The sequence below is a fragment of the Notamacropus eugenii genome, chromosome 7, assembly GCF_028372415.1.
Source record: "Notamacropus eugenii isolate mMacEug1 chromosome 7, mMacEug1.pri_v2, whole genome shotgun sequence".
NCBI classification, from domain to species: Eukaryota; Metazoa; Chordata; class Mammalia; order Diprotodontia; family Macropodidae; genus Notamacropus; species Notamacropus eugenii.
In genome coordinates this window covers 77,512,429-77,530,464 of record NC_092878.1, presented here as the reverse complement: position 1 = coordinate 77,530,464, position 18,036 = coordinate 77,512,429, and the positions used below count along the sequence as shown (strand labels likewise).

Below are 18,036 nucleotides of genomic sequence, written 5' to 3'. Positions count from 1 at the left end.
TTTCTGATAAAGTCATTAGCTTCCATCTGCTCCATTCTAATTTTTAAAGAACTTAAAAGAACTTTAAAGAAAAAAACTCTTCAGTGAGCTTTTGAACCTCCTTTTTCATTTGGCTAATTCTGCTTTTTAAAGCATTTTTCTTCTCATTGGCTTTTTGGACCTCTTTTGCCATTTGTCTTAGTCTATTTTTAAAGGTGCTATTTTCTTCAGCATTTTTGGCTCTCCTTTAGCAAGCCTTTGACTTGCTTTTCATGATTTTCTTGCATTGCTCTCATTTTTCTTCCCAATTTTTTTTCCTCCTCTCTTACTTGATTTTCAAAATCTCTTTTGAGCTCTTCCATACGCTGAAACCATTGCAAATTTCTTTTGGAGGTTTTGGATGAAGAAACTTTGACTTTGATGTCTTCCTCTAATGGTATGCTTTGTTCTTCCTCATCTGAAAGAATGGAGGAAAATACCTGTTCACCAAGAAAGTAATCTTCTATAGTCTTTCTTTCCCCTTTTTTGGGCATTTTCCCAGCTAGTTACTTGACTTTTGAGTCCTTTGTCAAGTGGAGGCTATACTCTAGGGACCTGTAACTTCTTGGTTCCTCCAAGGTGGCACAATAAAGAAAAGGAGTTTACTCTTCTCCTGGCCTGTTCCTTGGTCTGGGAGCAACCACAAGCCTTTCCTAGGACCTGTGAGTAGGATTCCCCCTCCACAATGGCCTCCAGCTCCACCATGCCAATATACCTCCTCACCCCAGGGCCTCCACTTAGGGCTGAGATTTAGATCAGTTGCTTGATTCCCCCAGGGTCTTGAGGCCAGAGTGCCAAAAGTGAACTCTGCAGTCTCCTGGGTCCAGGGCTAGGGCAAGACCCTGCTCCCTTCTCACCCAGCTAAAAGAGCTTTCTCACTGACCTTTGAAGCTGTCTCTGGCATGTATGGATTCAGGAAGCTGGGAACTTCAGCTGCTACCTGGGATTCCATGCCCTGAAGTGTGCTCTGGTCCTGTCCCTGCCATGCTGCACAACCAAGGCTGGGCTGCGCTCTTTGGACTGCGCTCTGCTCTGAGCCAACTGCGATAGACCTTTCCTGTTGGCCTTCCAGGCTGCCTTGGGCTGGAAATCTCTTTCACTCTGTCATTTTGTGGCTTCTGCTGTTGTAGAATTTGTTTAGTCATTATTACAGGTATTTTATGGGCTTTGGGGGGAGAACTACAGCAGATCCATCCTTCTACTCTGCCATCTTGGCTCTGTGCCCCCCCCCCCCCCACTATTATCCAGTTTTCTCAGCACTTTTTGTCAGACATTGAGCTCTTATCCCAGAAGCTGGGGTCCTTGGGTTTATCAAACAATAGACTGCCATATTCATTGACTACTGTGCACTCAAAACACAGTACCTAACCTGTTGAATACCTAACTTATTCCACTGATCTACCCCTCTATTTCTTAGCCAGTACCAACTGGTTTTGATGATTGCTGCATTATAATACAATTTGAGATGTGGTAGGGCTAGGCCACCTTCCCTAGCATTTCTTTTCATTAATTCCCTTGATATTCTGAACCTTCTGTTCTTCCAGATGAATTTTGATATTATTTTTTCTAGCTCTAGAAAGCAGTTTTCTGGTAGTTTGATTGGTATGGCATCGAATAAGTAAATTAATTTAGGTAGAATTGTCATTTATATTATATTAGCTCAGCCTACCCAAGAGCAACTGATATTTTTCCAGAAACTTAGATCTGAGTTTATTTGCGTGAAAAGTGTTTTGTAATTGTGTTCATATAGTCCTTGGGTTTGTTTTGGCAGGTAGATTTCCAAATATTTTATAGTGTCTACTGTAACTTTAAATGGGATTTCTTTTTCTAGCTCTTGCCGTTTGTGTTGGTTTATTTTGTAACCTGCAATTTTGCCAAAGTTGTTTATTATTTCAAGTAGTTTTTTTACTTGATTCACTAGGATTCTCTAAGTATATCATCATATTGTCTGCAAAGAATGATCGCTTAGTTTCTTCTTTGCTTATTCTAATTCCTTCAATTTCTTTTTCTTCTCTTATTGCTAAATATAACATTTCTAGTACTATACTGAATAACAGTGGTGATAGTGGACATCCTTGTTTCACCCCTGTTCTTAGTGAAAATGCATCTAGCTTGTCCCCATTACATATAATGCTTCCTGGTGGGTTTAGATAGATACTGCTTATTTTAAGGAAGGCTCCATTTATTCCTATGCTCTCCAGTGTTTTCAATAGGAATGAAATCTTTTCATTTTTAAGATGAGCAAACTGAGACCCAGAGTGGTTAACATAACTTCATCATTGTGACCCAGGTAGTGAATTGAAGAGCCAGGATTTGAACCAAAGTTTTATGAGTTCAAATTTGATATTCCTTCCACTTGCACTTGACCCAAACAGCAAAGTTTTAGCTATTGTTCTGCACTAGGAAGAAGGGGAAAAAATCCCATTTTAGAGAAAGTAAAAGGGAAGCAAATAACATGAATTATTCTATAGGAAGTATAAGATTTGAATTCAGTTTTCTTGACATTATTATTGGAGAAGGGAGAAACCTTCTCTTCACTCTCCCCAACTTCTATTTTCCCCTTTCTCTTTTCCTTCTGTTCCTTCAAAGACACTAATGAGTTCTCTGTCTTGAGCCAATTTTCCTGGTGTGGGACAGATGGTGGAGAGAGCTGGGGAAGGAGAGGAGAGAAGTAGTAGTCTGTAGAATGAGTGGTCAGGAGAGATTGAAAGAGTATGGGTGTGAACACCAGGAATGTCTTTGTAGGTAGCAGCTGTTCAGATCTATCAGCATACTTCCTTAGAGAGACCAAGGAAAAGAGAAGGCACACAGATTTGAGAGTTTCTGACTTTGGAGAAGCTTCAAGTCTCTTAATGAAGGCCAGCTACACAAAGGGTATGGACCAGTCACATCCCTGCCAGAAACAGGGTATGGAACGGACTCAGTAGCTATTTGAACAAATGGTTTCCTAAAACCTCCCAGAAGAAAACCAAGGTGAGATGGTTGGTCAGTTTGAAAGTTTGTCATATATCAATACATTTAGGCTTTATTTCACTCATGTGGGAAGAAAAAGGATAAAGTAATTATGGAAGGTCATTAATTTTATTTATTTAAATTAATTTAATTAATAATTTTTATTTAATTTATCTCTTTCTTTTATTCTCTTCTTCCTCTTTTTCCTCTGCTTCCTCCTTCCCCTCATTTCTCCTAACTTGAAGTAGTGTGTCACTTATAAATTTAATAACCATTAACAAAAATAAACAACCAGATAGATAAACAGTGAGGGAAATATCATAAAGAAAATATCGTAAAGACAAATCACTTTGAAAACCTTAGGAACTCTGATAAACACATTGACTACCTGTGCTACCTAGAGGGTTCCTGATAACAGACCACTTATGTCCTAACACACAGATGATGGACTCAGAATGAAGACTGAGACATGTTTGTTTTTTATTTTGATACAGCTAATTTCAGAAATTTGTTTTGCTTGACTATATATGTTTGTAAAGAGTTTTGTTTTTCCTTCTTTCTCAGTAATGAGAGGGTTGGGGGAGAAGGTAAGAAAGAGAGAGCAGGAGAATTTTCCTTGATTGAGAAAAAATAAATTAAATTTCTAAAAAGCATATAAACTTTAAAAAAATCTCCATAAATCCCCAGAGTTCAGCAAGCAGAAACAAATGAATTACAAACCACAACTAACAAGCAAAGAAAAAAATTCTTTTTCTTCCTGTATTCCCTTTCAGGAGTGTCTGAAGTTCTTTTTTCTCTGATTTTGTTGCCTTCTTTCCTTCTTTCCAGCTGTGACATACACTTGTTTGGTTCTGCTGATTTGGCTATTCAGTTTTAATTGCAGATATTTATAGAAAAGGTGAATAAGGCATAGATGATGCCAGCATGCTATGTCCAGATCTCTGTGGGGATTCTATTTATCCAGAAGGGCTGGGCATTCTGAAGGAATGTCTAGAAGAATCTACTGGGTTTGCAAGTGTGCAAATTTCTTTGGCATGCTACTTACTTAGTTTATAGGGAATGGAGGCTTTTTTCCCAAAACATAGGATGAGGTTTTATTTCACACTTTATTGAACTGGCAAAGATGGTTCAAGACAGAAATAGTAAGTGTTGGAGGGGCTCTGAGAAGATAGGCACACTAATATAATATGGATTTTTCTGGTAAGCCATTTGGCATTATGTGAGAGATGTTGCTAAACAATTTGTAACCTTTGACCCAGGTCCAAAAAAAAAGTCAGTGACCTCCCCCACCAAAAAAAAAAGTCCCATTTGTACCAGAACATTTGAAGCCATTTTTGTAAGCAGCAAAAATAAATAAATAAATAAAAATAAAATGAGAGCCCATTGATTGGGAGAACAGATGAAAAAATGTGGTATATGAATGCAGTGCAATATTATTTGGCTGTGAATATGAGGAATTCAGAGAAACGTGGGAAAATTTGCAGGAGAGTGATTCCTACCAAAGAATACAGAAACAGGACAACAATGTACAGCATTAGAATTCAGCTTGAATGAAATCTTGGTTCCAGAAGATCAATGAGGAAAAAAAAACCAACAACTTTAGAGGACCTTAATGGTTCCATATTTCAGAAACCATTTCATCTGGCACCAGAGAAGAGAACTGAGGAGCAACTGGAATTTGAGAAACAAATGCATGAGGTTAAGGGCCAGAAAGCTCAGAAACTCTCAGGGAAACCACACAGTAAAGGGGGTGGGGATGGGGGTTGTTCTGTGGGGAGAGGAAGAAGGAAGAACTGATTAATGTGTAATGAGAGCTGGTGAACAAGGAGAATCCCAATTGCAAATATCAGTTCAGAGAATGTTCATTTGGACTTGAGCTAATTTTATCACATCCCTGCCATCCAATTTATTCCTACCACTGAGTTGGGAAGGAATGTCTAACTCCGTTTTGTTGTCATGTTCCACCTTCTATTCAAAACCCTCATCTGATCCTTCAGGTGCTAGTCTAGTCTCCTTCCTCTCCAAATTGTCATGTTTACTAATATGCTTATATGTTACATCCTCACAGTAGAATGTAAACTTTTTCAGGGTTCATTTGAAAATTCTTTTCTTTGTGAACTCGTACACAACTAGCACACAGTGCCTTACCTTACCTGTAACTTCTAACAAATGGTTGGATGAGACTGGGTTGGGATCTTTAAAATGGAGGCAGAGATGAAAATACTTTCATTATGATATACCATGTAACATTAATAGGAATAGAATGCACACATTCTCATGTCCAAATAAAAGGTTAATAGAATGGATGGAAAACTGCTTTTGGACTTAGTGGACATGAGTTTAAATCCTGACACTGCTACTTAATACTATATATAACCTAGAGCAATTTATTCATCCTCTCTGGACCTCATTTTCTTCATTTGTGAAAAGTGGCCAGATTAGATCAGGATTTTTAAACCTTTTTTGTGTGTCATGGACCCTTTTGGCAGTCTGGCAAAGCCTAAGGTCTCTTTTTTAGAACAATATTTTTAAATGTATAAAATACATAGGATCTCAAAGGAAAACAGATTTTATTGAAATAGTTATCAAAGAATTTTTTTAGAAAAGAAAGCAAGTTTGCTAACTCCGCTTTAAGTTATAAGGTTATTTCCAACTCTAAACCTATATGCTAGTAGGTTAGCCTGGTTAGGCTGATGTTGTTTAAGCTGTGACCTTCAGAAGCAAAGACCGAACTTCTCTTGGCTCTGCTTCATCATCTTCCTGGGCTTTCAGGGTCCTCTCTCTTTTCTGCTTCTGAAGGCCCTGGCCAGTAATACGGGATGAGTGAAAAGGAATACAAAATCAGGTTAGATGTGATGAAATTTTAATTGGAAAGCTGAAGTGTGTTACAGGACAATTATACCCCTGATTGGGAAGTCCAGTTCATTGAATCAGAGTTCCTGCTTTATTTTGTTCCTTGACCATAACCTGTACCCCAGTTCCCAGTCACTAATCTGGAATACTTTTGCTCTTTGTTGTAAAAGGTATTGACAGATTGATCAATTTGCGGGCAAAGTGGTTCAATGGAGAGTCTTCTGACTTGCCAAACTTCTCTAATTGAGAGGTAGGGTGGTATAGTCAATGAAGTTCTGGACTCAGAGACCTGACACTGCCATTCCCTTTGGAGTTGTATAACCTTGGGGAAAAATCACTTACCTCTGTGAGCTTTGGTTTACCCATTTGTAAAATGTAAAGTAAAATGGAAAATATAAAGTATTGTGCATCAGTCTTTTGTCTTGTCTGACTCTTTGTGACCCCATTTGGGTTTTCTTGGCAAAGATACTTGGAGTGGTTCGCCATTTTGCTCTCTGGCTATTTTACAGATGAGAAAACTGAGGCAAACAGGGTTAAGTGACTTGCCCAGGGTCACACGATTGTTTGGTCACTGTAATTGTTTGTTATGAAGGGGACAGTGAATTGAAAACTTTAAAGTATTTTAGAAATATGAGCTATAATTAATGATGAGTTATCTTATTATCATATGTTTTGGAATGATATATGGAGTATATGATATATATATGTATATAGACAGAGTATTTACTAGGATCATAGAATTGGAATTGATCTAGAATTTGAATAGATCTTAGAGGTCATTCAATCCAGTGTTCTTCCCATTTTACAAAAGAAGAAACTGAAGCTATATTAATAGAGTCCCTAGCTCTTCTATTTAATACATCTGAATATAAACCTTAAGAAAATCCTACTTGAGACAGTTATATATTTTGAAAGTTCCCTCATCTGGCCTCAGACGCTTACTAGCTGTGTGACCCTGGGCAAGTCACTTAATCCTGTTTGACTCAGTTTCCTCATCTGTAAAATGAGCTGGAGAAGGGAAGGGCAAATCACTCCCCTATCTTTGCCAAAAAGATCCCAAGTGGGGTCATGAGAAATTGTACATGACTGAAATGACTGAACAATAACGAAGTTCCATATATATCTGTTCTCCTTTGTAATGATCTGTTATTGGAGAAGGAGCTGTCCAGGAATGTGCTGCTCCATTAACACTGAGGTAACTTTCATTTTGTGGGAAGTGGTACTGGTGATGGCAGGTATCCTTCCCTTGAGAGGAAAAGGTAGGTTTAAAAATAAAATGTCTTAAAAAGCTAATTGCCAATGTATTTAGCTTATCCCCCTGACTCCTCCATAGAGAGTGAATATTTTTACAAGGGTAACTTCCAGCACATAGTTGAGTGAACTATTATGAGGTGATTATTATTTACTTTAAGAAAATATATTCCTTAAAAAAGAAACCCAAAAAACAAAAACAAACCCCCCCTACAACTATTTCGATGTTTAAGTAAAGTTTCTATTCTAAACTTACAAAAGACCAATGAAAACATAGAATGAAACCATTTGTTAAACCACAAACTGAAAAATAGCTTAAGAAAAAAAGTATAGGTTCAATGTATTAACAGTATTATCAACAATAATGGTGGCACCTGCCATTTGCTTAGCTTTTTGAAATTCACAAAATCCTTTGCACAAACCGTCTAATTGGAGTCTCTAATAAAATAATAACAATAATAGAAATAAATAATAAAAAGCAAATAAAAATCTCATTTACTTCTGTGCCCCCTTCTGAGCTCTTTAAGAAAATGCAATCCAATGTTCTGTGCTTCTAAACCAAGTCCTGGTCATTTAAAAAACAGAAATAAAACAAAACAAGAAAAACAATCCAGTAGCAGAATCTGGGATAGGAATTTGTATTTTTTTGGCCTACTTTTTTAGTTCATTTATCACAGCAGATTGACAAGAGTTTCCAGGGGACACTTAGCTCTTAGGTCACTTGGGTGAAGGGAGTAAGAATATGGCACCTACTATGCAAATACCTGGCACTATGCTAAGTCCTTTTCACAAATATCACCTTCTTTGATCCTCACACACTGGCTTCACTGCAGTTATAGTGATGGGTCCTGTAAGGTAGATACTGTTATTATCCCCATTTTATAGTTGAGGAAACAAGCAGAGGTTTAAGTGACTTGCCCAGGGCAACACAACCTGGGAGTGTCTGAGGCCTGATTTGACCTCAGATCTTCCTGACTCCAGGCCTGGCACACTATCCACTGTACCACATGGCTCCCACCTTGATTTGCTTGCCCAGTTTCCCATAACCAGACAGAATAATCTTTCAGAGATCCTCAGAAAATTATGGAAAACGTAAGTATTTGTTAGAGGAGAATTTTCTTCGGTTTTTATGAAGCTAAAATGTAAGAAGAGACAAAAGAAACCATTAACTCTAGGGCAATATGAACCGGTGATGGCCAATGAGGGTCTCAGGGAGAAAAATGCTTAAAAATGAGATCTGTAAATTTGCTCTGTTCTCTTTATAACATAGGTATTTTAACTGGATTTGGGGGAACTGTATTATTTTAATATGTTAGTTATTAGGAAGTATAGACCATAAAATGTCTGTTTAACTTGGATAGGAATTAGACTGTGTAGGACACTGCCAAAGACTGCAGGGTGCTAAATAAATAAATAAATTTATATATACATATATATATGTATGTATATATATATATGTATACATATACACATACATATATATGTATATAGGCAGTGCTTAGTGATTTAGAAAATGACTTATTTCCATTATGTCTTTTGAACTTTGTAATAACCCTTTTAGGTAATGTAAATATTACTTTATTTTACATTATGAGACTTTTAGAGGTCAGGTAACATTGCTAGTAAGAGCTGGTTAGTGACAGGATTTGAACCAATATCTTTTGACTCCTGAGTGCCATCCTTTTTCTATTCCCACCATCATGCTCTTCAAAGTCTTATGTCTCCCTAGTACCTTGACATCCTCCATATTTCCCCCATATGACACCTTAGGGAGCTTGGAGAGAATACAAGGGCTCTGTGATTCCCTGGGTATGGAGAAGTCCTGGTGTAGCAGGGTAGAAACTTCCCTCCACCAGATAGGTCCTGGGATACAGAGAGGATAAAGGCTCAATACTTAAGCCAAAGGTGGTGATTTTGGAACAAGGTCTTCCTGATTCTAAACCCAGCATGCCATCTGATAAACTCTGCTGCATCTTAGTGTGAATTTTTCAGTGAACATTTACTAAGCATTACCACGTACTCTGTGCTGTATACCATAGGGAATACAGATGGGTAGGAACAATGATCTACATGCTCTCCTTATATGAAAAATACTATGTAATACTATAAAATATTATGTACATGTATATGTATACATGTTTTTATACATGTTTTTAAAAAGCACTCTAAACCAGAAGTTCCCAAACTTATCTGGCCTGTACCCCCTGGGAATCTATTTTCTTAATTCCTTCAGTGTCTTTTTGTTTTTAAATTTATATTGTTTAAAAAAATACGAATTTTTTTTTAAATGATGCATCTTCAATTTAATAATTTATTATGAATTTGGGGTTTTTTCTCCTTTGAAATTTTGATGATGCAATATTATATCATATAACCATGTAGTACTATATTGTGAACAAGTCATTACATGCACATATTTCTGTTGATACGTGCTGAACTCTTAGCATACTCTTCTGCCAACACTTGTTTGTTAAGACCTGTTGGAGGACTTGACAATTGATCAATTATAACTTGCATTTTGTGTGTTTACTTGGAAAATAATGTCATCACTATGACTAACTCTGTTATACAATAGATAAAACATGTATCAATGATTTTTCAAAATTTTCTTCTCTTCTTTCCTTATACTTCCACTGCCCCCTTATTTTTATTCAGTGCCCTCCAATTGTACCTGAGGCTACTACCACCCCCTGGATCATTCCTTCACCTCCTAGGGATGCCCACTTTGGCAACCCATTCAACCAAAACAATCATCATTAAAGGAATTTTATATATATGTATATATATATGTATATATATATATATACACACACACACACACATTATATATATATATATATATATATATATATATATATATATATATATATATACACTTTGTTTTTGCATAGAGCTTAATAGATGAACTTTAAATCTCTGATAAAATATAAGCTTCTTGAGGGCAGGAACTGTTTTATTTTTGTCTTTGTCTCTCCAATGCACACATATTAGGAACCTAATGAATTCTTGTTGATGGATCATTTGATTAGAATGTACTGTTATAATTGTCCTCATCTTAGTTAAAATAAAAACAACAACAACAAAAAAACTTGCTTAGGGCATCTGTAAAAGCCTGAAATTTTCTCAGTAGCTCATATGTGAATCAGGCAAGCTTGAAAATTAAGTCCCTTCTGGGATTGTGCTCCCCTCAACAGCCAGTGGTGTTTGCTTTTACTATTAAGAAAGGTGCAGTGGAAAGAGCACCAGCGCAGGAGTCAGGAGGACCTGAGCTCAAATCTCACCTCAGACGCTTGACACTCACTAGCTGTATGACCTTGGGCAAGTCACTTAACCCCAGTTGCCTCATCCTGGGTCATCTCCAGTCACTCTGATGAATATTTGGTCAGTGGATTCAGATGGCTCTGGAGGAGAGGTGAGGCTGGTGACCTGCACAGCCCTCCCTCAATCAAAACAAAGTCAAGTGCAAGTCATGTCATTATTTCTCTGATGGCATGATCTTCTTCAGCAATGAAGGACAAACATACACAATCGTCAATAATCAGAGTTTTGTTTTTCTGTGCAACTTACATGTTCTGATATTATTTTTCCCCTGTTTTGTAGAAGAAAAAAGAGTAAAAGAAAGTTGTTATTATTACACAAGATCTTAAGCTTTGATTAGCTTTAAAGTACACTAAGACTTTTGGGACATTGGTAAATATGTGTCTGTGTGTATATATAATAAATACATATATGCGTGTGTATGTGCCATGCTGCTCGAAATATAAAAGCCCCTTCAATTGTTTTCACCTAAATAGGATGAAATAACTTTGTATTTAATTCTCTCTTGATTTTCCCCTTTCCATCTAATATTTAACTTTTTTAGCTGGTGGTAGAGGTAAATCTGCATACAGTACTTAATTACTTATTTAAAAGCCTGTTGCCTCTCTTAGTGATTTGAGCTTCCCCATTTTTGTGGACTTTTTTTGATAGTTGGATAAAACTCATGGATCCCTTCTGAGAATAATGGTTTCAAAATTTTGCTTTTCTTTTAGTAAACAAAAATTTGTATTCTCTTTCTTCCCCATCCCCCCCCTCCCTATTTAAAAAGAAAGAAAAACAAAACCTTTGTGGCAAATAGGCATAGTCTAGCAAAACAAATTCCCACATAAGCCAAGTCCTAAAATTATGTCTCAGTCTGCAGCCTGAGTCCATTCTCTCTCTGTTAAGAAGTGAGGAACTTATGTCATTATTGAACCTTCCAAATCATGGCTGGCCATTACATTGATCAGAAATTCTTAAGTCTTTCAAAGTTGTCTGCCTTTATAGTGTTGTTCATTTAAATTGTCCTTGTTCTCCTCATTTCATTCTGTATCAGTGTCTAGCATTCTTCTCAGGTTTCTCTGAAATCATCCACTTCATTAACTGTGATATTGATTGAACTGTGAAAATGATTGAAGGAAGTGCTAATATTCAGTTGCAAATGAGTGAAAATAAAGATGTAGGGTTTTTTTCTACCTAAGTTCATGGACTTTCTTAAATTTATCTCCCCCAGACCTACTCTGTGAGTGAGCCCTATATTAAAAACCCCTTCTCTTGGGTAACCAGGAAGATTTATCTGGTGATGTTTTCTAAAAGCATCGGTATTTCTTATGTTGAACCAAAATTGAACGAGGCTTGTGAACAGAATGTTAAACTGGTTTTGCTGACTGGGTTCTGTAAACACTGATTTGTTGTTGTTCAGTTGTGTCAGGAACTCACTGACTCTTCATGACCCTGTTTGGGCTTTTTCTTGACAAAAATAAATGGAATGATTTGTCATTTCCTTCTCTAGCTCATTTTACAGATGAGGAAACTGAGGCAAACAAGGTTAAGTGACTTACCTAGGATCACATAGCTAGTAAGTGTCTGAGGTTGGATTTCAACTCATGTCTTCCTGACTCCAGGTCCAGTGCTCTATCCACTGTGCCACCTGTACCCCTTAAACAGCATTATGGTAGCATTAACCCAAATGATGACCTTCCCCTATTCAGTGAGAAGATAAGCCTGTTGATCAAATGGTATTCAGTATAACTTTTTTTAACAGCTTCTATTATCAATGTTTTCTGTGTCTTCCTCACAGGACTATTGTCCTGCTATTTGATAGTAGCCAGGTGGCAAAGTAGATTGAGCATAGGGTCTGGAGACAGAAAGACCTGAGTTTAATTCTGGACTCAGTCACTTCACAATATTTGTAAAGTGCTTAGCATAGTGCCTTGAACATAGTGGTTGTTGTCCTTCATTCTCAAAGAGAACCAAAATGACATCCTTAGGCCAGAGTCACGTTTCAGTGTGTCTGACTGGTCTGACTGTGGCTGATCAGACCAATGTAAGCTGAAAATGTTCTACCACTGGTTAGGTACAAATAGTCCATGAGAACATTTGGACATCTAAATTTGCACATCTTGCATTTCTTTTGAACTATTTCCAGCTCCTTCTCTGATGAGGGCTCACCATGCTGGGTGGTTCTGTGCCAGGGTCTCCCATGCCATACAATCAATTCCAAAGTTCTTAAGAGAGACCTTGAAAGTGCTTGCCTATTAAAAGGAAAGATAGGAGATGCAATGGATAGAGTGCAGGCCCTGTAGTCACAAAGATCTGAGTTCAAATTCAACCTCAGACACTTTCTAGCTGTGTGACCCTGGGCCAGTCACTTAACCCTATTTGCCTCAATTTTCTTATCTTTAAGATGAATTGTAGAAGGAAATGGCAAACTACACAAGTGTCTTTACTAAGAAGATCCCAAATGGGCTCTCAAAGAGTCACTCACCACTGAAATGACTAAATAAAACAACAACAGTTTTTATTATTTAGGAAAGCACATTACATATGCTAAAACATTGCAGAAATGTGAATTCTTATTACTAGTTCATCACAAGTATCACTGAGCAATTACCATTTACTTAGCATTTTATCAGGTGCCCTAGGAAGAAGAAATCAAGTCTTTTGAAAAGGTTAAGAACTTTTTGATGAAGAAAGACCAATGCAGGAATCATTTGGAGAACAAAACAAGGTCATTTGAATTTAATGCTAACTTTGGTGATAATAAGCCATAATTGCAGAAGGAAATGAAACAAAGCATTTTTAAAAAATACCTCCTACGTGTCAGGCACTATGCTAAGCTCTTTACAAATATCTCATCTGACTCTCATAACAATTCTGGGATAGAGCCTTGGGCTAGGAGTCAGGATGAAGACTCATCTTCCTGAGTTCAAATCTGACCTCAGACAATTACTAGTGGTATGATCCTGGGCAAGTCACTTAACTCCGTTTGCCTCAGCTTTCTCATCTGTAAAATGAGCTGGAGTAGGAAAAGGCAAAAGGCAAACTACTGTAGTATCTTTGCCAAGAAAACCCCAAATGGGGTTCATGAGAACACAACTGAAAAACTGAACAACTCTGGGAGGTAGGTTCAGGTATTACCCCCATTTCATAGTTGAGGAAACTGAGGCAGACTGAGTTTAAATGACTTACCCAGGGTCATAGAGATAGTAAATGTCTGAGGCTGAATTTGAACTCAGGTGTTGCTCCCTCTAGGCCCTGTCTTCTAGCCACTGTGCTCCTGAGCTGCCCTCAAAAGGAATTCAGAGAAGAATGGGAAAGTGCAGGAAAAAAAGTCTTATTGCAGTTTTAAGCTACTAAATTGAAAACTGTGTTTTAGTAGTTTAAAACTGGGATAAGACCTTTGTGACACCCTGTGTTGATCTGAGGTTAGGTAACTTGGTTTCTAGTACTAATCCTGTACCTAATTATGTAGCTTTGGGTAAATTCCTTAATCTCTTTGGGCATCTATTTTCTTGCCTGTAAAATGAAGTCTGAACCAGATGACTTTTAAGTTCCCTTCTAGGGCTTACATTCAGTGATTCTGTGTGTAGCTTCATGAATGGGGTAGGAAATGAGTTAGAACTTGAAGAATACCTATGATTTATGTAAATGGAAAGTGGGGACTGTCACAGCAGAGGTTAAAGGACAATAGGTGCATAGGATCATAGATTTTGAGCTGGAAGGAACATTGAGTTCATAGAGTCCAGCCTCCTACTTTGACCAATGAAGAAACTGAGGGCCAGGTAAATGACTTGCCTGGTGTTATACCTGTAGTAAGGATGTAACAGAAGTAGGATTTGAACCCAGGTCCAATGATTCCACAACTAGCTTTGGTGTACTTCTCCACTATGCAACAGAACTTTATTAAGAAGTATTGGGTGATGCAGGTGGCCCTTCGTAAATGAAGACTTAACAACAGAGATGGTATATAGGACTGAGATCTGTGTTGGGAGTTTGGGAAACTGTTGTGCATGTGAGCTCCTGCTCAAGTTAAGTCTGCATAAGAAGGAAAGAAAGGACAGTGTTGGCAGAGAAGACATCAGGTGTCTGGGCAGTACCCTGGATGTGTGCCAAAATACTGTGTGGTTATGCCAGGACTGCCACAGGAGCTCTTCTGTTCCAGTCACTAGGCAGTTTCCTCATACTTATTTTCTCATTTTAGGTGCTTGATTTTGCAGTTTTTAAGGGGTTAGCTGGTCAGTGTAACCAAGGAGCTGTCCCTGGTAGGTGTTAAACATTGAGCAGGAGTTAGTCCTTGTTTAGAATCTTGAACCAACCTTGAACCTTTCCTTATAAGTCATTTATTTAATATTCACTTATTTATTAAGTGCCTTTTATGTTCCCTTTTCTGTTCTGGTCCCTGGGAATCCTAAAAACAATAATTAAATAGACCCTGCCATCAAGTAGTTTTCAGAGGGAGTTTGGCATAATAGCTAGCTAGCATTTATAAAGCAGAGAAATGGAATGTTATGGATTGGGAATGGCAAACAGTCTCATTGGGTCTGAAGGTGAAGTGAGTGAAAGGGAATGATTTTGGTAGGGGGAACAATTTATAATCGAATTCTTGAGACAAAGCCCTAGAAAACCTCTGGAATTGTGATTTCTCTCAGGTATGGGCTGTTTTCAAACCTAAAGCTTAGTTGAGAGGTAACTAGGCAGCCCAGACAATGTTGGGCCTGGATTAAGGAGGACCTGAGTTCAAATCAGGCCTCAAATGCTTACTTGCAATGTGACCCTGCACTAGTTACTTACTTTCCGTCTGCCTTAATTTCCTCAACTGTAATAGAATACCTACCACATAGTTTTTTGAATCAGATGAGATATTTGTAGGGTGTTTAGCACACTATTGGGCACATAATGAGTGCTTAATAAACACCTATTCCATTCCCTCCCTAAATCTCATCTTCATCTTTCATCCATAGTGGATCCAGGAAGGTTTGTTTTTCCTAGCGCACCAGTACAAGGGGAAATTCTGCCCTCATGCCACTGTCATTTGGAGGAGGAGAAACAGGTTTAATTTGACTGGATAGGATTTGGCCTGGACATGGACCAAAGATTTATTCTTTAATGACTGTGGAATAAGGTCTTTGTAGGTGACTGAATATTTCTCAACAAATAAACCACAGGCCTGAACTTTTTTTTTTGACTCACTTCCTTTGCAATTCATAGTGTGAATTAGGGTGTCAACAACGCCATTATTGATTTAGAGCATTTTTTCCTGTGTTGTTGATAGATTGAATTTCTTCCCTGAGTTCATATCCTTTGACCATTTATTTTTTGGGAAATGACTGCTGATATTATATATTTGTAAAAGTTCTGTATGTATCTTGGGTATCAGACTTTTAACAAAGAAATTTGTTACAAATATTTTTTTCCTTAAATATTGACCCTCTTTTGTTTATGGGAAAGCTTTTCAATTTTTTGTAATGAGAATTGTCTATTTTTCTTCTCTGTCTGAAATACTCAGGAGCTCTTCTCTCATCTATAGTATTGAGAAGTATCTTTTTTTCTGTTCCTCCAGTTCATTTATAAAATGACCTTTTATATCTAGGACCTGTATCCATTTGTAGCATTTTGTGGTAAAAGGTGTGAGATGTTACTCTATACCTAACTTCTGATACCCTGCTTTCCAATTTTCTCTGAAATTTTTGTCAAATAGTAAGTCATTACTCCAGTAGTACAGGTCTTTGTTTTTATTGAATATCATGCTTATTGTGTGTGATTGTTTCTGGGTCTTCAGTACCTAAGTTGTCATATTGATCAACTGTTCTATTTTTTTTTAACAAGTAGTAAATAATTTGGAAGATTACTGCTTTGTAGTATAATTTTAGATTTGGTACATTTAGGCTCTCTTCCTTCCCACTTTTTTTCCATTATTTATCTTGAGATTCTTGACCTTTTGTATCTCTAGATGAATTTTATTATTCTTTTTCTCATTCTTTAAAGTAATGCTCAGGGAGTTTTGTTGGTACAGCACAGAATCTATAAATTAATTTAGGTAGTATTGACATTTTATAATGTTGACATGATGCAACCGTGAGCAATTCATATATCTTCAATTATTTGTCTTTATTCCTATAAGTAAAAAGTGTTTATTTGTATAATTCTTGTTTGTGTCTTGGTAGATGGGTTCCCATATTTTTTTTTTTACATTTCTGATTATTTTGTAGGTAATTTCTTTTTCTCCTGCTAGATTTTGTTGGTGACATATAAAAAGACTGATGAGTTTTGTGGATACGTTTCATATCTTGCTATTTTACCGAAATGACTGATTGAATTTTTTAATGGAGACTTTAGGGTTCTTTAAATGAGGGATTCAAACTAAAATTTAAATACAAACCATACGAAAGGATCCCTGCCTGTGCATATTGACTATAAACTATATAAACCACATATTAACATTATGAATGTTCTGTTGTATTTTTGTTTGTTAAGTATTTCTCAATATTTTAGACTTGTTTACAAGGCTGGTAAAAGCTTGGTAAAGGTGGCATGGTGCTTAGGTGGTTACATTGCACATGTAGAATACTAGAGTTGGAGTAAGGAAGACCCGAGTTTGAATCATGCCTCAGATACTTACTTGCTCTATGACCCCGGGTGGGTCATTTAACCTTTCTTGAGGCCAATACTGAACATTGAAGCACTATTAAATACCTTTTTTTAAAATTTAAATTTAAATTAAACTTTTAAATTTTAAATTAAATTTAAATTTTTAAGTTAAAATTTTAAATTAAATTTTAAATTTTTAAATTAAATTTTTAAAAAATTTAAATTAAAATTTTAAATTAGTGTAAAGAGGTCTGAATTTCAGTCTAAGATCAAGTAGCAAAGCCAGGATCTCGTTCATAATACCACTAGGTAACTAGTTATATTAAGCACCTGTTCTATACCAGGCCCTGTGCTAAGCCCTGGGAATACAAAAGAGGCAAAAGACAATTCCTGTTCTCAAAGAAGTTCGCAATCTAATGGACTTTGAGTAAGCTAATTTAATTTAAAAGAAATGTCTTAAACATTTACTTTGTGCTTGACTCTGGATAAGAGGATTGATATGATGCAGACATCTCTCTTAAAGGGCATATATTCTAGTTAGAGAATAGACTTGGACCTGGGGAAAGTGCTGGAGAAGTTGGAGGAATGAGAGACCCTTCTTACTTTAAATTTGGGAGGGGAGGAATCAGAGAAGATTTCTTGAGAGGACTGGAGAACTGAGTTAGAATTGGAGAAAAGGAAGTATTGCAATAGGTGAATATGGAGAGAGAACCCATTCCAGGAATGAATTCAAAACTATTACACTGGCTTGGAATGCACTTGCACCTTGTTTCCTTCAAAACAGTCTTCAAGATAGGATACCTTCTATGTAAGCAGATCCTTTCTAGTTTCCCTTCTGCCCATTCACCTTTTTTTAAGTTCTGTTTATAAAATGTATGTCTATGTTGTCACCCCTAGTAGAATGTAAGTTCCTTGCGGGATCTATCAAATCTATGGATTTGTGATCCAAGGCAGATTACCACCCAACTTACTCATGTCTCTATGGGCAGCTCTAGGCCATGACTTTCCAAAAGTTTGCCATAGGGAGTACTGCTAGAGACCTGAGGCAGCAAGGTGGCTCAATGGATAGAACAT

General features: G+C 37.0%; 1 protein-coding gene across 3 annotated transcripts in view; it reads left to right on the top strand.

The window, feature by feature from the left end:
• Window positions 1–18,036, top strand: part of FOXN3 (forkhead box N3) — a 511,610-nt gene that overhangs the window by 173,416 nt on the left and 320,158 nt on the right. The window lies entirely within an intron of this gene.